Source organism: Megalobrama amblycephala, linkage group LG2, assembly GCF_018812025.1.
Source record: "Megalobrama amblycephala isolate DHTTF-2021 linkage group LG2, ASM1881202v1, whole genome shotgun sequence".
Classification (NCBI taxonomy): Eukaryota; Metazoa; Chordata; class Actinopteri; order Cypriniformes; family Xenocyprididae; genus Megalobrama; species Megalobrama amblycephala.
In genome coordinates, this window is record NC_063045.1 from 56,732,820 (window position 1) to 56,754,966 (window position 22,147).

At 36.3% G+C, this 22,147-nt stretch overlaps 1 long non-coding RNA gene across 1 annotated transcript; it reads right to left on the reverse strand.

Moving 5' to 3' along the window:
- Window positions 1-718: 718 nt before the first annotated feature.
- Window positions 719-21,699, reverse strand: LOC125262372. Its single transcript, XR_007183554.1, has 3 exons — window positions 21,443-21,699; window positions 13,018-13,092; window positions 719-958 (listed from the first exon to the last, which is right to left on the reverse strand). It is a non-coding gene; the product is annotated as an uncharacterized LOC125262372 (long non-coding RNA).
- Window positions 21,700-22,147: the final 448 nt, after the last annotated feature.

Here is a 22,147-nt window from a genome sequence, read left to right on the forward strand (position 1 = left end):
GGAGGCTGTTAACACGAGGACCAGTGTCCACTCACAGCACCACACACTGACCAGACACTAGAGCATGAGCACCCCTCTCAACTCAATGATGCTGATATTGCTTAATAAATCATAATGTTGTGTTAATTATATAGGGCCTTTTCTTTTTTTTTTTCTTTTCATGCTAATGACAGTATTTTGAATGGCTTTTACTGGTTTCCCAACATATTTCAGTCAGAATGTAGATTTTTTTTCCCCCCTATATTTTCTACCACAGCACAGTCATATGTTTGTTTGATGTAAAAAAAAAAAAACATAATTTATTTGCTGAACAATTTGAAATACATTCTTCAATGCTTAAAGAGCCCCAAAAACATTTAGCGGGTATACACATATTGAATTTTTCTCTTATATTAATATTTTTTTAATATTAATGTATTCAAAGGGTCATATGCAAATGTTTGACCAATCAAACACTCTCTAGTATGAGAATGCCCCTCCCCCTAAAACCACCTGCTTATAATGAGCAATAAAAAGAAATAACAAGTTTTCCTGCTTATAAGGCAAACTAAAAGCTTTTGTTTCATTCAGTTTCAATCAGTTTTTTTGTAGCATACAATGTATACTTTCATATCATTCATTCATGAAAACGAACATGCTCTTATGATGTGTGATATTTGGGCTCTCACACACCTGAAGAGTGACATAAAAAAAAGAAACAAACATATTTTGATCACATATCAGTTTTTATTTAAAAATGTGCAAATATTTTTACAGACACACACACACACACATATACATGTTATATGTAAAATTTTTATTTATATTAAATATTTTACCCCTTGTGATTGAACCATCTTTGTAAGATGATCTGTGAGCTCTGATTGATGTTACTTTCACCATCACTGAAGTGATATGACAGTATCCGGATCAGATCCTTCCCATGATTCCTTAATCATCCTTCATTTGTCGGCCAATCCTAGAAAGACAAAAATAATGCACTATAAATGCAACGTACAAACAGTTTCAGAGTCAATGTATATACAAGCTACCTGATTTTTTGCTATGACATTTGTCTACATGTTGTTACATGTTCCCTGGTTCTCTGTTTCTTGTTTTTGCTATTTGGACTTTTATTTTGAAGTGTATTTTCTGTTCCCAGTGTTCACATCCTGTGTTTAGTTCCTGTTTTAGCAGCCATTTACACAACATCAAACTTTTTGTGCGCTTTGGCCATTCATTTACACAACAACAGCGTTTTGGGGGGTCTGAGAACGTAAACTTTTGAAAACAAAATCGTTATCGTCTTTGTGTAAACTACAAAAACGCGAATCTGTGAAAACGGTAATGGCACGCACACGCGAATTATGTGTTTAGTCTACAGGCTTGCACATTTAAAGCTTTTAAAGGTTTTAATGTTTTATAATGTTGTAATGCGAGTGTTTCTTTACAAAGTGACATCGCCAACTACTGGCCTGGCCTGCATAATACAGCGTATGTAGTCGTTTTCGTGGATCCACGTGAACGGGGATTGTTTTGACAACACGATCATCTGTACAAAGAAAAAAATGTTCCCTTTTTTAGTATATCGTTGTCATGTAAATGCACCCTTACTTTGTTTCCATAGTTACCCTTGTTTGTTGCCATAGTGATTGATTACCCTCACCTGTTCCTAGTTAGCCTCTCGTTATCCTGCGTATTTATGAACTTTAAATACTGCAATTGGATCCTACTCTCCGTCTTCTCTGAGACATCACGCGTTACACGTGTAGAGGCTTTAGTTAAAGACTGTACGATGTTCAAATCCACAAGGCACGTACGCTGAGCTCCATATAATTAATGAACATGCCGTGATTAACTCAGGAGGAAGTTTAGAAGAGGAAACTGAATTCCTGATGTACTGCTATCCACTTCCACAGAAGACAAATATAAGCTTGATAGATCAGCAGAAACTCATTTTCTAGTACTATCCCTTGACATTTGCCTTATTTTAAAAATTTTTCTATGCTGAAAAATTATGTCCATTTGGCCTTTGGCTATGGAGAACTTGCCACGTTCACCCATTATGTTAGACGTGGGAATGAGATGCGGAAATATTCATTTCTGAGTGAAATTAAACCTTCATTGATCATGACGAGGGAAAGCGATCACTTTCAATTCTCATTTTCATTATGGTCAGGATATAAATATATCAAAATACTTCATTTCAACAGACTCTGTGTTGTGTCAGGTGAATGAAATGCCTCTGGATTGCGACAGAGAAATATATTGCTTAGCTGTAGCCAACATGAGAAGCTTTTACAGGTACAAATGCTATTTTAAGGGTTATGAATCTGAGAGAGTGTGTGTGTGCCAAAGAAGGAGTTAGTCTTGTTAACACATCGTGATTTCACACCTAACCACCACCATCCTTTCAGTGAGCAAGATGTGTGTGTGTGTGTGAGAGAGAGAGAGAGAGAGAGAGAGAGAGAGAGAGAGAGAGAGAGAGAGAGTGAAATGCACAAATCTACTTGATGCAGTTGAGTCACAAATATCTCAAACATTACGAATATAAAGTGCTTATGGTCTCTTGATTCTTCTCAGATCATCACATACTTGTATAACAGGACAAAGAAAAAGCAGCATTTATGTTATCTTTTTAGAGATAAATCTTCTACAATGTTTAATTCTATTGAAATGTAATTCTTAGTTTAGATAAAGTCAGAAATTTTAGAAAAGTCAGAAATAAATTATTATAAATTCACACTGTGAATATATAAATGTAAAGATATTCTTAGTGTTTTCTCTGGTTTATTCTCTCATTGTTTTAAAATAAATAGCCTTTTTGTTTATTTAATTGATCATCGTTCAAATTGTGTGTTTTATTTCCCTTTGTTTGCATCTGTACATCACCCTTACACAACCCTGACATTGTAAGACTAATTTAATGTATCAATTATTCTTATGCTAATTAGGGTACAGTTTCCCAAGGTTAGCATCACAGATGGCAACAAAACCTCACATGCATCTCGTCTCCTTTTACTCTCTGTCAAACCGTCTCACAAAGCCTGTAAGAACCGAGCAACAATATTTGCATACTTTTGTCCACTCTAATCCAGCATAACGCATACAACACTAGTGTAGTGTAACAACACCCCCTCCGACGACACACACACTCATGCAGAAACACACACCTTTCTTTTCATTGTGCTTTGCTAGCTTATGTCATTTTCTCAAGTCTGAATACTACATACAGCAGTCAGAATGGAGCCAGCTTGAGAAAGTGATGTCATAATTAATGTTTATCTCTCGGCTCATGCCAAACACCAGCCGTGAGGTCACGACAACAGGAAGTGTTTCTACAAAGCTCTCATTTCACAGAAAGACGTGTGTATATATATATATATATATATATATATATATATATATATTGCACAGTTTCTGATAAGATAGAAGTTATTTTGTCAGTAAATTGGCCAGTACCACCAAAATAAAATGTATTTTTGTCATTGTGTGAGCCACACTGGTCTAAAAGATTTATTTATTATATAAATTTCATGTTGTTTTTTTTCTACTTTTTTGCTTTCTATAAGAAATATTGTCAGTTTTGTCTATAGCTAAACGCTCTTGTGTATCACACTGAGATTCAGATTTCAACAATAAGTAAAAATTTACTAGGAAAAGTCAATACTGTAGTTCACACAAAGAAAATTAACATTTTTATTTATACAATACATTTGTATAAATTTGCTTGTTCATTTTTACACCCTCACATTCTTTGTTATCTTCCTATTGCTCTTCCACGACAAGCAACTGTGAATTTTCAGTTTACATGTACCACGTTTATACAAAAATAAATGCACTGTATAAATACAAATGTAGCTGCAGATATTTAAGGTTGTGACGTTCCTCCATGTTCAAAAATGGTAGTGATTGTGCGGAACAGACTACATATATATGCTTGCAAACTTGATTGGTTGATTGATAAGATTGTGATTCCTATTTCTCAACTTTGCAGACATTACAAACATTGCATGTTAGATATTTATGGAATATACTGACAGATTTTGATAACTGAATGGATCATTTTGCATGTGGTGGCTCATGCGAAGAGTCTTTAAAGGTGCCCTCGAATGAAAAATTGAATTTATATTGGCATAGTTGAATAACAAGAGTTCAGTACATGGAAATGACATACAGTGAGTCTCAAACTCCATTGTTTCCTCCTTCTTATATAAATCTCATTTGTTTAAAAGACCTCCGAAGAACAGGCGAATCTCAACATAACACCGACTGTTCTGTAACAGTCGGGATCATTAATATGTACGCCCCCAATATTTGCATATGCCAGCCCATGTTCAAGGTATCAGACAAGCCAGTATTAACGTCTGGATCTGTGCACAGCTGAATCATCAGACTAGGTAAGCAAGCGAGGACAATAGCGAAAAATGACAGATGGAGCAATAATAACTGACATGTTCCATGATAACATAATATTTTTAGTGATATTTGTAAATTGTCTTTCTAAATGTTTCGTTAGCATGTTGCTAATGTACTGTTAAATGTGGTTAAAGTTACCATCGTTTTCACGGTACCGTATTCACGGATATGAGAGCCGTCGCTATTTTCATTATTAAACACTTGCAGTCTGTATAATTCATAAACACAACTTCATTCTTTATAAATCTCTCCAACAGTGTGTAATGTTAGCTTTAGCCACAGAGCAAAACATCAAACTCATTCAGAATCAAATGTAAACATCCAAATAAATACTATACTCACATAATCCGACACATGCATGCAGCATGCATGATGAACACTTTGTAAAGATCCATTTTGAGGGTTATATTAGCTGTGTAAACTTTGTTTATGCACTGTTTAAGGCAAGCGCGAGCTCTGGGGGCAGAGAGCGCGAGCATTTAAAGGGGCCGCAGCCTGAATCGGCGCATTTCTAATGATGCCCCAAAATAGGCAGTTAAAAAAATTAATAAAAAAAAAGCTGAAACTTCACAGACACATTCAGGGGACACCTTAGACTTATATTACATCTTGTAAAAAAACTTTGGTGGCACCTTTAAAAGTTGTGAAAAGCTTGACAATTTCAATGAGAATAAACTCATCAACTCATTTTGATAAAAAAGTCATGTGCATTTTTAGTTATGTGCAAATACTTATGTGCCAAAATGCATGCTTAAATCAATAAGAAATTAAAATCTGATGTGAACAAGACACTAATTCTTCAGAGATCTGAACTTGTTTTGAGAAAACAAAATCTCATTTGAGAACTGAGCCAAAGCAATTCAGAAAAATGGTAATATCACAAGAACTTTTCACAGTCCAAATCAAATGCGATAGCTTTTAAATTAGCAAGTGGTATGATGACACTGACTGGGCCTTACGTAGTCATGTACATTGTATTATGCAGGATTTGGTGAGACCCCTATAACCTCTCCCTGTACACAAGGTTCAGCTAAGCTCATTAGGCAACATTATCTGAGGCCAACGAACCTCAAAATATCTCCAACAAAACAGCTAATCACAAACCAGAGCACCGAGTTCCCTTTCTCTGAGCCCTGTCCTGGTTTAATGGCTCGGGGTGGCGGACGCTAGTTCCTCTTTTCCCATTTCACTCACTAGCTGAATTTTATCCCCACAAGAACGACGAGTTTTCGACCCAATGTGCTTTCTGAGATAACAGAGATACCACCGAATGAAGCAATGGAACGAAAGAGCGTCCATTTTCTCACACACAAAATAGTAGATAAATGGTTCGCAGTGCTCAGAAATTTCCCAGATTCTAAAACGGACAAAAGGCCCCCATTTTCAGCACATACATACTCATTAAACACACATATAGAGGCCATGTCATGACTTAAGGAGAGATTTTATGCCTACTGTGTCTTACTATTATGTAAAATTAGGTGGGGGAGAGAAGAGGAAGATGAAAGGGTTTGGGGGAAATTATCCTTGCGCCAAACTCATCCGCTGTCTAATTACAGTAACATGCTTTCTTCATGGAAGAGTGTTACATGAACCCTCTCTCTTTTCTCTCTGCTGAGTGGTTAGAATGGGATCTACTGTAAATGCGTGGCAAAAGTGTGCAGCTGGCACCCGGATTCGTCCATCCAAAAGGATGAATCCATAATTCAGGAGTTCCATAAATCAGGTGGTTACACACACACACACACATATATATGGACCTTCTATGGAACTTCATTACAAATATGAAAAATATGATGTATCTCGAGTTATGAAAAATCTTGAGTTAATACCATTCAGAACAAATGCTGCAAGTAAAAGGAGTGTTTTTGACAGTTATGTTGGAAAGCATAAGATACAGCTGATCTAAGACTGTAGCACTTACTAACATAAGCACATAAAAACTAAATGGAGAAAACTGTGATAAGAAGATCTTTACCTTGATTTCACTTCTCCCACTTTTACAGTTTTACTTTTGCACCTACTTTGTTAAACCATCATGTTAAATAAATTGAAATTGAAAGACTATGTTCAAAGTCGATGTAAAACAACCGCTATATGCCGACACAGCATTCTATGCTAATGCAAATTTATGTAACGTTACCTGTAACGGCCAACTAGTGGTTGAACCATACAACTGCAAGTTACTTGCGGAGGAATATTGTTCTGGTAATTACTAAAACTCCTTCCACCATACATGCGCTACAACCGGATCTTTTTTCTTTATTTACATGACAAGACATACATGACGTAAATGAAGTAAGTATGCAAATTCCCGGCAAATCCACCCCGACATCTCTAATATAAAATTATAGGCTTACCATAATGAATCGGGGTGAGGTAAAAACACGTTTTGAAAGACAGATTTATAGTGAACTAGTTTTTAACAAAAAAGTACACAGTGAAGCTTCAATAGTTTTACTTGTCAGTTTACTGATGTTTTTATTATTAATAGGTCATGAATATTGTCTAATAGTACACTCTAAAAATGCTGGGTTATAAACAACCCAAGTTGGGTTGAAAATGGACAAACCCAGCATTTGGGTTAAATGTTTGCCCAACTTGCTTGGCCGTTTTACTTAACTCAACTATTCGTTTAAAAATTACTATATGGCTGGATTAAAATGAACCCAAAGACACATTATTACTAGAGGCGACAATAATAGTCAAAAGGTGAACATTTATTAACAAGCAATTTAAAAAAATGTTTATTGTTTAATTATTATTCATTAAACCTATTAATGAATGTTCATTTATTAAGCATATTAAAAAATGTTCATTTTCAACATACTTTGGGTTCATTTTAAGCAAGCTTTACAGTCATTTTTAAATGCCCAGCACTTTTGGCAAACATTTAACCCAACCACTGGGTTTGTCCATTTCAACCCAACTTGGGTTGTTTTTAACCCAGCATTTTTTGTATGTTTTTTGTCATTTTTACAAGTTAAAAGAGCATCACATGGTCTATTTGAATTGAAACATATTTTCACCTCCAACAAAATGAAAATGGGATATATTTAGTGAAGACACTGTCTGGATTTTATTGATATTAGTTATAGATGTCCATAACTTCCTTTTTCTCTAATTGATTTTCACATCATCCTCTCCTGTTGTGAACTTCCACCCCACCCCCCTCCCAAACGAGAGCCTTCCGTGAGATTTTGACGTGAAGATGCCATGACAAGCTTGGCCTTTCTCTCTTTCCTGCGGCTTGTGCGGCCCACGGCCAAAAGGTTTTGTGGCGAAGGGACTGTGAGAGGCCTGTTCCTCTCCCCCTCCACACGGCTTTACCCCTCTGGTTCCCATCCGCTTCCGAAGCTCTTAACAGGCCGAGCCGAGAGCTCGTAACCCCCAGCACACCCTAATGAGAGACCCGGGGACAATGCTGGCATTGTTTGGTACCTCAGCTCAAGAACAATGGATGTTTACCCAAGCAGTTGTCCGACCCAAACTCTACCGTTGATTACTGTTGGGTCTCCTGATTAACTCTGCTCCTCGCCCCAGCACAATGGAGCCTTTGACTGGGCCACCGTAAGCCCCCTCCAATTTGTCCTTCCCTCCTTCACTTTTTCTCTCCATCACCACTCTTAACACAGAACTCCATCATGGGACCCGAGAGAGAGCGGTGTCTCTCATAGGGCTGAAATATCGCTGCTTAATCGCCACTCACTTCAACAGAGACACATTAACAGAAGTCTGGAAAAAGACTCCAACTTTAGTATTGTGAAAAAGCATCCCAAAAACTATAATAAGGCCTTTGTGCTTAAAAACAGGGGTTTGAAACATCCTCTGCACATGTAAAAGGTTTTCTGAGACTATGAAAATGCTTGTAATCTAATATAAGTTTAGCAGTGTTTAAAAGCTGAAAATGGCTTTTCCTGTCACATTTGCATTTGTGTGTGTGTGCGTTTGCACATCATATTACTTCTTATCCAATTTTACACATACATACCAACACAATGATAAATATGCATTAATATGCTCAATAGTTCTTGCTGATATTAGCAGCGTATGACAGTATTCATCAATTCAACAAAAGTTTGACTATGTCCTCGTGCATTAAATATAGTTTGTAAAATTTACAATGTTCTGATCATTTAACCTTGTAGAACTGTCATTTGCCAATGTAAAAGATATGTTGCATTGCTACATAAATCATTTAAAAACATAACATTTAAATGCACACTTAAAAGTTTGTGGTCGTTTTTTTTTGGGGGGGAAAGCCTCTTATGCTCACCAAGGCTATATTTATTTGATCAAAAATACAGTAAAAACACTAATATTGTGAAAAAAAAAAATACCATTTTAAATAACTGTTATTTATTTCATATATTTTAAAAAGTAATTTATTTCTGTGATGTAAAGCTGAATTTCAGCATCATTACTTCAGTCTTCAGTGTCACATGATCCTTCAGAAATCATTCTAATATGCTGATTATCAATGATGAAAACAGTTGTTCTGCTTAATATTTTTGTGGAAGCGGATTTTTTGATGGACAGAAAAGAACAAAACTGATTTGAAATAGAAATCTTTTGTAACATTATAAATGTATTTACTGTCACTGTTATATAAAAGTATTAATTTCTTTCCTTTTTTTTAATTTTTTTTTTTTAATTTACTGACCCAAACTTTTGAACAGTAGAGTATATTTGAATACTGTATCCCACAGCGTACATTACAGAAATGGAAATAAGTTTATCATTTAAATCTAAGGGCGTGTATAGCTATACTGTACCAGAACATACACAAAATGGTTTCCGTTCACTTACACTGGTACATATAATTCATGCAGCCATGTTTTATCAATGATTTGGATGCAAACTTTCACACAACACATTTCAGAGTAATTCCAAGGGTAAAATGTGTTTAAAGTTATCCTGGTATCATGTACATTTAGGTCCAGTTTCACACAGTGGAACAGAAGCCCATTTAACATAGTTAAAGAAAACATGATATCTGTTGGGCTAAAACTCAATGCATCTTCTAAAACGCAGTCAATAACGATTTTTTGCATCCGAGCTTTGCCCTTCCAACTGAATTTCTCTTGCATATCACTCTATATACTAGTAATATCAGCTTATCAATCAACTCAAATGACACTGTAATGTGTCAACTGATTAACAAACAACACTGAAAACACTCACTACACGAACTGAATTTCTGGTCTGTGTGAAGGCACTTTGCCTTTTGAAATAGCATGCAGCTCTGCAGTGTGTGTTTCTGTGGTCATGCATGGCCGTCAGCACTGCGACATACACACACACACACACACACACTGAACGTCTGCAGTCGGCCCATCTGCCCAGCAGAGCTGCTCAGCATCCAGGCTCCGATATTCAGATGAGGCCCGCGCAGATTAATAAATCATTAAGACCGCGCTGTCTATAACGGCCCCATTCACACGCTCTCCGGACACTGTGTGTCTGCTGCGAGCCCTGCATTAGACATGCAAGAATGTTAATGTCGACACGCATTATAAGAAGCTTGTGAGGCGTCTGTCTGCACGCTGGGCCTGTGCTCATCTCGCCATATTGTGTCTGAGAGAGAAGCCCCTCTCGTCTGGAGTAAGAGGACCCACTTTGTGTTTGTACGCAGCTTAATGCGTTTAGAACATGTGGCCTAAATATGAAAGCATTTTGTGCTTATGCTTTTATCACTACTAAAAGTCAAACATAAATCTGGTCTGAGAATGTTTTTAAAATATAAATACACTCTTAAAAGGTATAACTGTTCTTTATTGGTATCACTGGTTCCATTAAGAACCTTTAACATTTTTTAGGGGAAAAGGGGGAAAAGATTATTAAAATGTTCTTCACACTAAGAAAAAAAATAATAATTCCTTTAAGAACTGTTCACTGAAAAGTCTTTGGGGAACCAAAAATTGTTCTTCTATGGCATCACTGTGAAAACCTTCTTTTGGAACCTTTATTTTTAAGAGTGTATAAATAAAAATATATAAAGATTAGTGCTGTCAAACAATTAATCGCTTTTAATCGCATCCAAAATAAAAGTTTGTGTTTTACATAATGTATGTGTGTGTACTGTGTATATTTATTTTTATGAATAAATACACACAATGCATATATTTAACAAAAATATATTATATTCATATATAAAATATTTATACTTATATAATGTAAATTATATATAAATACATGTGTGTGTGTATATATATATATATATATATATATATATATATATATATATATATATATATATATACTAAAAAAAACTATGATTTGTTATCACAACATTTTTTCTTTTGTCAAATCAACTTTGATAATTAATGTGGTTCAGATGACATAATATTTTGAGTTTCTGTTGATTAAATCAATCGCCTTCGTTGAATTCAATGAACTATTCAATGAGTTCAATTAACTTTTTTACAGTGGTATACATGTAAATATTTCTTAAACATACACATGTATGTGTGTGTATTTATATATACATAATAAATATACACAGTGCATACACATATATTATGTAAACACAGACTTTTATTTTGGGTACAATTAATCGTTTGACAGCACTAATACATATAAATGTATAAATTTTCTTGTACAGCTTGTGTGTGAATGCATTTTTTTAAAAATTAGCAATAAAATATTTTTGTCATAAAGGTAGAGAATTTAATACGATTCTTCTTTTTTAATGTAAAAAAAAAAAAACATTAGAAAGTGCACAGGAAAGACACCTGTTTTTCTTTTTTGTTCTCTTTTCTGGTCCATTCAAAGCATTTTGTCTCCTGCTTAACCCAGCACTTTAAGTACACAGTGAGGGGGATGATTGCATCACAAAGGAAAGCACCAAGTCCATACCCCTATTTTGGCTTTGAAATTTGCATGCATTTGCATGATTTTATTATGCACATGCCTTTTGTTCCCTGGGTGGGAACCATAGAAAAAAAAAAAAAAAAAAAAGATGGAGCCGTGCAAATCCACCTCAGACAAAAATACTCATTTACGTTTGGACGACATGAAGATTTCGATGAAAGCTGAGCTGTTAATATTTGCACAGCGGTGCTTGTTTAGCAACAATCAACAAATTAACTGCAGAAAAAAATATGAATATATTTAACGTGGAACTGTTTTGTTGTTACTTATTGATATTTGCATGCTGTTTTATTCTATTATTAACCCCATTTCTGCGCACACAAAACGCTTTTAGCTTCACGCACACTCACCGTTTCATAATTACAATTGAAATATCACATCATTAGCGTCTGCTATCACAGAGGACTTCAATGGGAGTCTAATGTAGCAGTCCAATACGACCGACCTGATTTGAAGAAATAGGTCAGGGGTTTAATGTTGCCTTTGGCCTGGTTTTCTAAACCACCCTGATTCAGACACACACCGTGATTGCTGAGTCTTCTGGCTCGATAAACATTTCTTCTGACCAAAGTACCCTGCTAACAAAAACATATTCTAAGAACGTTTGGCTAACGTTCCTATTTCTGAATGTTCCCTGAATTTTTTTAATTTTTTTAAATTGTTTTTTTACTAATGTTAAAGGGATAGTTCACCCAAAGATGAAAATTCTGTCATCATTTACTCACCCTCAAAATGTTCCAAACCCATATGAATTTCTCTCTTCTGCTGAACACAGAAGAAGATATTTTGAAGAATGTCAGTAACCAAACAGTTGATGGACCCATACCACTTCCATAGTATTTTTTTTTCCATAATATGAAAGTCAATGGGGTCCATCAACTGTTTCCGACATTATTCAAAATATCTTCTTTTGTGTTCAGATATATTTTTGGCGATTTTTTGCAATTATTATCATAGGATAATACAGAGTGGAGAGGAAGCGAGGTGGGAGAGAGAGAGGGGGGTGGGATCGGGAAGGTCTGTGAGCCAGGACTCGAACCCGGTCGTCTGAAACGCAGCGGCGCTATATGTCGTTCACTGACAGAAGAAAGAATTTTTTACGGGTTTGGAACAACTTGAGGGTGAGTAATAGAATTTTCATTTTTGGGTGAACTCTCCCTTTAAGGGAACATTCTATTTTATCATTTCGCGAACATCATTGGAACGTTACTTGAATGTTCTCTGAACGTTCAGGAACGAGTAGTAACATTTAAAAAAATGTTAGACAAACGTCCAACTAAAACGTTTCAGAAATCCTGTATAAATAACATTTTCGTTTTAACATTTTATAAGAACAAACATTCTATTAACATTACTAGAAGAAGGTTTGTTCATAACTTGCCAGACGTTAGCCAAAGTTCTGAGAACGTTCCCTGTTAGCTAATCCTTGTAATGCAACAAAGTCGTAACATACTGTATCATATATCTTTAAAATAATACTTACAGCCAGTAAGGTTGCGTCTGCCACCTTTAACCATACTTTCCACCGATATTATTATTTTATTTTTCGCCTGTCTTTCCCTTATAGCTACTCCGTCTTGGTAATTTGCATGCATATCTTTGTGCTTTTGGGTTTGTATGCAATGGGAAAACAAATCTCAAACGTGCTACAAGCATGTTGAGCAAACCCGCACATGTTCATGTGTCTATGAATGGTCCACAGAGGATGTTCACATGTCTTTTTCTGCCCTCTGGCTCTCCACTCACCTCATGTTGCATCAGCCTCACGAGGCAGCGCTGCCTCCACTTCCTCCTGCAGGCGTCTCCGAGCTCCAGCTGCCTCTAACACACACAGAGAGAAACACAGAGATTGCATGTTACACCCACAATAAAGGCACATTATTGTGTCTACTATTCTGTTAGCTTTACTATTTAATGAGTGCAATGATTTGTGTTTAGATAACGTCTAGATTTACATTTGCTAGACATTTCTATCCAAAGCAACCTATTTATTCAAGATACACTGTAATCATGAATAAGTTTTTAAAATTAAGGTAATAAGTTACACCATTTTTTTTTAAGTTAAGAAATTCAAAGTTTAAAGGTGCCCTAGAATCAAAAATTGAATTTACCTTGGCATAGTTGAATAACAAGAGTTCAGTACATGGAAATGACATACAGTGAGTCTCAAACTCCATTGTTTCCTCCTTCTTATGTAAATCTCATTTATTTAAAAGACCTCCGAAGAACAGGCGAATCTCAACATAACACCGACTGTTATGTAACAGTCGGGATCATTAATATGTATGACCCCAATATTTGCATATGCCAGCCCATGTTCAAGGCATTAGACAAGGGCAGCCAGTATTAACGTCTGGATCTGTGCACAGCTGAATCATCAGACTAGGTAAGCAAGCAAGAACGATAGCGAAAAATGGCAGATGTAGCAATAATAACTGACATGATCCATGATAACATGATATTTTTAGTGATATTTGTAAATTGTCTTTCTAAATGTTTCGTTAGCATGTTGCTAATGTACTGTTAAATGTAGTTAAAGTTACCATTGTTTATTACTGTATTCACGGAGACGAGAGCGGTCACTATTTTCATTTTTAAACACTTGCAGTCTGTATAATTCATAAACACAACTTTATTCTTTATAAATCTCTCCAACAGTGTGTAATGTTAGCTTTAGCCACGAAGGACAGCCTCAAACTCATTCAGAATCAAATGTAAACATCCAAATAAATACTATACTCACATGATCCGATGCATACATGCAGTATGCATGACGAATAGCTTGTAAAGATCCATTTGAGGGTTATATTAGCTGTGTTAATTATATATATATATATATTAGCTGTGTATATTAACTTTGTAAATGCACTGTATTATAGTCGAGAGCTTGGTGGGCAGGGAGCGCACGATTTAAAGGGGCCGCAGCATGAATCGGTGCGTAGTTAATGATGCTTCAAAATAGGCAGTTAAAAAAATTAATAAAAAAAAATCTATGGGGTATTTTGAGCTGAAACTTCACAGACACATTCAGGGGACACCTTAGACTTATATTACATCTTGTAAAAACTGGTTCTAGGGCACCTTTAAGTAAGCAGAACTGGCAGATTTCAATTTTGTAATCTCAACAAATATTTTTAGTAGTGGACATTAAGCTAGTTATAACAGGCTAATCCGGCAAATGCTAACTGGTAACACAATGCTTTGATAACATTAGCATTGCATAACAATTGCTGAAAGAGTACGGCAATATAGAACATTTAACATAGACCTGTTCTCAAACTAACACTCGTTACGATGAACTTAAAGTTTGTCTAAATTAAAAGAAACAAGTTGATAAAACTCAAAACAATGAGACAATTCAGATTACTTAAAATGTGTCAGTTTCGTGAACTCAAAAGAAAAAGAAAGTTCTAAATACTCATAAAAGTTCATTTGATTGAACTACTCAAACCAATTCATTATTTTGAGCGTTAGGGTTTACAGTGTACACATTTTATTAGTTCATGCATTTCCTGGGAATCAAACCCATAACCTTCACTTTGTTACTGCCACATTCTACTGTTTGAGCTACAGTTACACCATACACTCTTAAAAATAAAGTTGTTTTTTTTCCGCAACGATGCCATATAGAAGAACCATATTGGTCACACTAGAACACTCTGAGCATGTGATATAATGGTCAGGATATTATGTCACACTCTGAGGCGTCTTTTATTATAAACATAAATTCAACATATACCAAATAATAAGAAGTCTACGCACAGTCTACGCCACGTTACTAGATTCTTTCGTTATGCGTGTTGTTTTGTGCCTCAATTTAGCCATGTTGTGACGCATTGATCCTCTATTGGTCACACGTCTTCACCTGATCCAAATTCTCAGGTCAGATTTAAGACTTTAAAATGCGATGAAAAGCAAAACTTCTTCGCATGAGCTTATGTTTCTAGTCTCCAGCATTCCCATGTGTATGAATGGAAGTCAATGGAATGAAATGTGTTGTGTGACTTTTTTCCACTGTAAAATACCTTTTGTGCGCTCAAAGTTTAAAGGTTCTTCATGGAACCATCAATGCCAATAAAGAACTTTTAAGAGTGTACTAGAAAAACATTACTGACATTTTATGCATTATCTTTTAATGGACAGTATTTGTTTGTAGTCAAAAAGAAATAATAAAGGCCACTAGCCAAATGTGTTCACGCATAAGATTTAAGTGCATGAGTATCAACGGCACCTATTGTTGCATGCATATCTTAAATGTGAATGAATAATTAACAGTGTTTCTCATGCCTGCCATCCATCTATTCTTCTTCTGTTCATATTGCATGTATGCCACTGATGTAACTCCCTAAAATTCCTCTCTTTGGTATCTTTGTACTATGAAATTTTGAGCATGTTTGAAATGTGTGCACAGAGAATTAATTCTGATATGTATGCACTTAGCTTGAAATACAGAGCTAAAGAAGTCATAATATTTGTTATCGCTGCACGTCTTCATCCATGTAGTTTATACATGCAACGTTGAATCACAACACAAGATGCCAAACGTTCATCAAAAGCGATTCTCCTGAGGATCTCCATGCAGTGTGATTACCACCAATCATACGCTGGAGCTCAGGGTGCTAAACCAATGAAAATGGTGCTAATTAGAAAATTGGTATTCATGGTAACGGGCAGCTATTGTGATGTGACATATGCAAAGCGCGCGACGTGTGTGTGTGTGTGTGTGTGTGTGTGTGCCAGCAGACATTTTGGGATTGCCCTCTCAGTCTCCACTGCCAAAGCCATAAGATGGTGGCAAACAGGAGGCATCCATTCCACGGTGGACAATGATGTTTGGAGATGGCCATGAACCGCTGACGGTTAATCAGAAGGGTTGTATGTAATCTATTTTTTTTTTTTCAGATTTCATTCAACATCACATAAATCAGTGCTTTTATCCTGCTGTCAAAAGCAATTATATTGAATCTTGGTTTTGTCAAAATACAGAAAAATACCTTGATATTTTTGTCATTTTTTTTTTTTTAATTACAGTCCATTTGCAGTGAAAAACTATTCAGTGGTTGATTCTGTATTATTTTGTCTATCAATGCATGAATGTGACTCATGTTCCTCCATCAAAATCCCAGAGTCTCTCTGCAAATTAGCAGTCTCGTTATATTAATGAGCCGGCTCAGCATTTATGAAGCACAAAGTCATTTGCAGATTGCACTATCAGCTGTTGTCGAAAAATATTTGGGGATTTCTTATAAATCAGAGATGGAAACACAATTACAGAAGACTGGAAATGTAGTTCCAGTATATTTGTAGCCTATTCATTCATTCTTCGTAATCAACTTGTTTTAGTCTGATCGTCTTTGCTGTGAAATACAGCTTATGTTTATTAATAACTGATGTGGTTCCGTATTAATATCCTTTAGCGCTGATGACAGATTATGTTCTTATTATAAATTGCTCTCAGAAGACCTAAGATAGAAATATCAGTGTAATGAAGCACAGTAACACAAGGTGATTCTCATTACAGTTATTGCAGCTATAGACACACTGGCACCTCCAGCTCATATAGAGTCAGCTCGCCTCATCATCTCCATGGAAACTCCAATCAGCTCATCACACATGACAGATTTGCCAAAAGTGGGCGGGCACATTATAACTGCAGGTTGATTAGCAGATATTCTTGTGATCTTTCTCTCTCTCTCACTCACCACTGAACGTTTTAGTGATTATATTACATTATTTTGTTTGAATATTATTTAACAAAAGTCATTTTATATCCTCCCCAGGCCAAAAATTATAAATAATAATAATTACCTAAAATATGGGATCGATTTAATTACTTTAGGCCTGGTTCCACAGACAGGGTTTAGATTAAGCCAGGATTAAGCCCTAGTTCAATTAGGACATTTAAGTAGATTTTTTTTTTTTACATTTTCCTTAGGAAAAAAACATTACTAGTGTGCATCTTGAGACAAAACAATGGAACTGACATATTTTAAGATATGTCAGTACAAGTTGCTTTCAGCTGAAACAGCTCAAACATGCATTTTAGTCTGGGACTATATTGTCTGTGAAAGTAGGGGTTAATTAAAAAGGGGCAATACTGTCAAAATGCAATCTGTGTGATCTGATAAATGATTTTTGGATGAAGTTATATTTTAAATTATCTATTTAAAATTGTATGTTTTGTTCAGGCAAATGTTTGGAGTAACCAAAGTGGCCATTTGAAACAGGTGTAAACATCCCTATACAATACTTTGAAAATACATTAGTTGTAATGATTTAATAATAATTTGTGTCAAGTTATATCTTCTTTTTGAGCTCGAGCCTTCGGTCTGACCCCAGTGGGTCTAATGGTGACCTGTCTGACCTCTCATGCCCTCTGTCCCTAAGGAATCAAAGTTCAGAGTTCAACATGTGCTTCATGGTCAAATTCAAGTTCATTCTCATCATCAAAACAGGTTCCATATGCCAAAATACACAATATAGTAACAGATATGATGTAAAACACTTGCATTTGCACACCAAGGGCTACTAGCAGAAGGGTGACACTGGCACATAATAAATCTGTCTAATAAAATAAGGTTTTTAAATAATTAATATTGTTCCCTTATTATTTGTATTATGCCACAAATGAAAAATAAACTAAATGAAATGTAACAAAACACTCAGATAAGACGAATAAAAAGTAACTTTTTAAATAAAATCCAAACAAATGTGATGGTTTGGAAAGGAAATTCTGTAAATGCTCCTTTAACCAGTTATTATGAGGTTATTTTACTTTTTACTTTAAAAAAGATCATTTTAAAAATGTTTATGTATTGCTTTGTTAAATAAAGTAAAAAAAAAAGAACTGTTGATTTAACTTAAAAAAATAAGTTACCTGGTTGCCTTAAAATTTTGAGTTCACTAAAATTAAATATTTGAGTTAATACAATGGATTTAATCAACAGCAACTTAAAATATTATGTTATCTGAACCACATTAATTATCTAAATTGATTTGACAAACGAAAAAATGTTGTGTTAACAAATCATGAAAATGCAGTGTACAATTTTACAGTGTACTTGTTAATTTAAAAAAAAAATAGCATCTTTTAAAATATTGTATTTGAGGTATGTATATGTACACACACACACACACACACACACACACACACACACACACACATTTGATGACATTTTAGAGCAAAATTACTAACAATTTTTTCAGTATACATGCCAATAAAGATAATAGATGATATTAAATTAATATAAAAATGCAGGGTATGGGTTAGGTTAAGTTTAGGTCTTGAATAATAGAAAATGTCTTTATGTCTCATTATAAAAACAAAAGAAGTCAATTGAAAGTAAAAGAAAAACATGCAACATTTTTGTAAAAGAAACTCTTAATGCGTATAGCCAGCTGCTTAACGACGTGAGTGTGTGTGTGTGTGTGTGTGTGTGAGAGAGAGACTCTAAATCAGCTGTCAGCTCTTGGGGCCTCTATGTGGGCCTATAGTGGTGGATAGTTTACGAGTAGCCCGTTGATTCGTGTGTGGATGTCTCAGTACAGCATCCCGTTCCACATTCCCGTCACACACACAGGCTCTCCAGCATCCTCCATTCACTCCAGCTCCGCTGTTCCACCCTCCACAGTGATGCAGATGAGCAGGGTGCACTTGGACCCCCCCCCCAGCCCCCCTCCCTCGCAGGGCTGTCTGTCATATTCTGCCCCAGACAAGACATTGCCCACTTGCCCTCGAGCGTGGGAATGGGGGTCCACGGGCGTTCACATCATCTCCCCCACGTGCGCTCGACCGCATCAATTAAGGATGAGTTTCTATGCCAATCCATCCCCATTCCTTCCTCCAGCCCATTATGTCCCAATTATTTCATTTGAGGAGCTTGAATAAGTCCAGAGTCAACGATACTCGGACGCACGTGGGTTCCATTGAGATGACAACCACAACAAACTTACGCCTTTGTCTTGCGTGTCTCCTATGTGCTTTGCACTCACCCTTTTCCCCAAAAGCTTTATACATATGATGTGCATGAAAAACAAATCACCCTGAAGCGTTTGCACGTGCAATAACACACCTAACGCCTATATTTCTTCATTGCACACAGCTATATTTAATGCTCCACGTTGAGATGCTGATAGAAGCGGTCCTTACTTTCGGTTATCTAGCTTTATGACGACCAGCACACTCATACAGCTAGATAACCAAAGATAACAACACGCCTCCAACATATGATGTGCCGCCCCACAACAAGTGCAAAAAGCCATTTTGCCCCAATTACTCCAAGTCACCAGATGCGAGTAATTAGTTTAATGCAAAAAAAAAAAATCCCGAGAAAGTTTCTTGCTGTCCTTCCAAATGAGGTCGATCCGATGCAACTTGGCTCCCGCGCGTAATTGTAGAACTTCTTAATTCTTGACTCGAACGATGGAGATAAATCTACAAGACGCGAGCCTGCTACGTCCATCCATAGCAGCGAGGATGCTTTTACTCCAAGCGGAGCTCGTCTTGCCTGGATTTACAGTGCGGTACGCATGAAATCCTGCGTATCCATGCAAGAGAATAAACGGGCACGCAGCAAAAAACGCAAGGCATAAAGGCAGCATCGGGCACAGAGAGAGAGAGCTGTAGAGTAAACACATGCGTACTTGGGTTTGGGCTTCAAATATCATTCTCGTAACATGCGTAAAATGCGCGCAGGCTTGATCCGGAGGCATTTTCGCTCCTTTTGCTCAGGGTAACATCATGACGTCCTTATGGCACACGGATGATGACGTGCTCACGGATGACAGGACTGACGCACTCAATGGGCTTCATCTCTAGTGCCCAAAATGCGCACAAATCTCGTGAGGTCAGAGGTCTCGAGGTCACGGGGAATTTAAATGTCCATTTGGAGACGCACGCGGCGACGCGCACCGGTTTTCTGCAGTGTGCAATTATGATAATAAACCAGAGTCAGAAATGAACCAGGGCGTAGGGCAAATTCCTCTGCTTTTCTAACATTTGATATATTTCTAGGACATAGTCTATTCTTTTACAAGTTTCTTATAGAGCCTCATCTTTTCCGTTTTGCAAGATGTCTCGTGTGCCAGTAGTTTAGTTTTAGTAGCTAGAGTGAAACTCCTAGTTAGTTTGCCTCAGAAAACGCTTATATCGACATATTTAAGGAACGCACTAATTATGAATTATAATTAATCATTCTGAATAGAATAAGTGCCATTTCAGAAATTCTTTGCTGATCTGTTGAATGTAAACAGGCCTGTACACAGACTTAAATACAATCATGAACTTGAGTATTTTCACTCTTCAGTTTGCCTTATTCGTTTCTGCAGCAGCACAAGATTAAAATGATCCCAGTTAATATAATATGACAAATAACCCTGAAATATATTATCACTGGAAGGATGCACAAAATTATCTAACCATTATTCCACCACTGATTAAAGCGATATATGCATGTAAATATTTCGAAATACATTTTCCCCGGTACATATTTAGTCCGAACACAATCGACAAACACACACACATATATAAATGTTTAGCTTTTTTCTGAGAACCTAATAGAAAGCACAAATACATGTGTAAAGATTTCTAAATGAGAGAAAATAAAGCAGCCGAATGAAGCTTATATAAAAGCATCTCAGGGATGCAAACAGTGAAACAAAGGTTTGCCTTTATTTTGACTGTATGATTATATTTTTTATCAAATATAGCTTAATTTTAAAACTGTTTTAATCTGATGTTTAATAGTAGCTCTTAATTGAACACCCTGAAGCAATTCACCACTTAGAGTGTTCAGCGTGACGTCACACTGAGAGGACAATTAACACTTATTTATCTGTTATCGTTTGCTGATCAGCACGTGACTTGCAGGTCAAAGACGCATGTGTGTAAAGACTTTCGATTTTTTAAAAGGTTTCTTTTGGATATACATACATTGTTTAAGTAGGATTCACAAGCAAATAATTGCCAAACATTATGTTAAAAAATCAGTTTTCCTTTTTCGGACAATTGAGAAAACACTCTGGCCAAACAATTTATATATAGCCTACATATGTATAAATATAGGCCTATTACTTCTTCCTTTTATAGTGCAATAATTCTACATAATATTAAAGCTACAGATTTCACGTGGCCTGTTTTTGCAAAATTAGAAGCATAAAGTAGGCTACTTACATTCTCTTTGGACTCCCCATGGCACCAAAAAACAAAAAACAGTCATCTGGATGTGAATAAACGAACATCCTCGATTAGAAATCACATCCTCGAAATCCTTCTACGACATGTTTGCTAAAGATGCGCGAGGCACCGTCGTTTGAAACGCTCTTATTCCATCCACAGACAGGATGAAGGTGTGAGGGAAGAGCAGAACTTCCTCACGTGCTGCCTGCGCTCGAGCGCGAATGGAAAGTGCAGCGCGAGCCCTGCAAGTTTGGGTGGGCTTGAGGAGGAGGGGGGGGGGGCAATTTATGATCCACCCCTTCTACCTCTGCATTATACGTGCGATGAAATTCATATTGCATTCAATTGCCCAAACTTGCTCAGATTTCGCTGCGTGAGTTTTTGTTGCACGAGGTACAAAATGTCTCAGTGACGTGACCAGGTGTGACCTATAGCCTACCTGAATCCTCGTGCAGTTTGTAATGTATATCGTCTCCATAGATATTTTCTACAATTTGGATATTTTCCCTTCCTTCAAGAGTACCATTTTCTTTTCTTTTTTCATTTAAATTTGAATTCTACTATTATTATTATTCTATATTTGTATTATTCTGACACTCATTTGATGCAGGACCGGAGGGGGTCACGTTCAATGACGTCGTCTTGTTTGTTACGTGCAGCCATATTTAGATACACCGAGGAAATTAGTGATGCTCAATA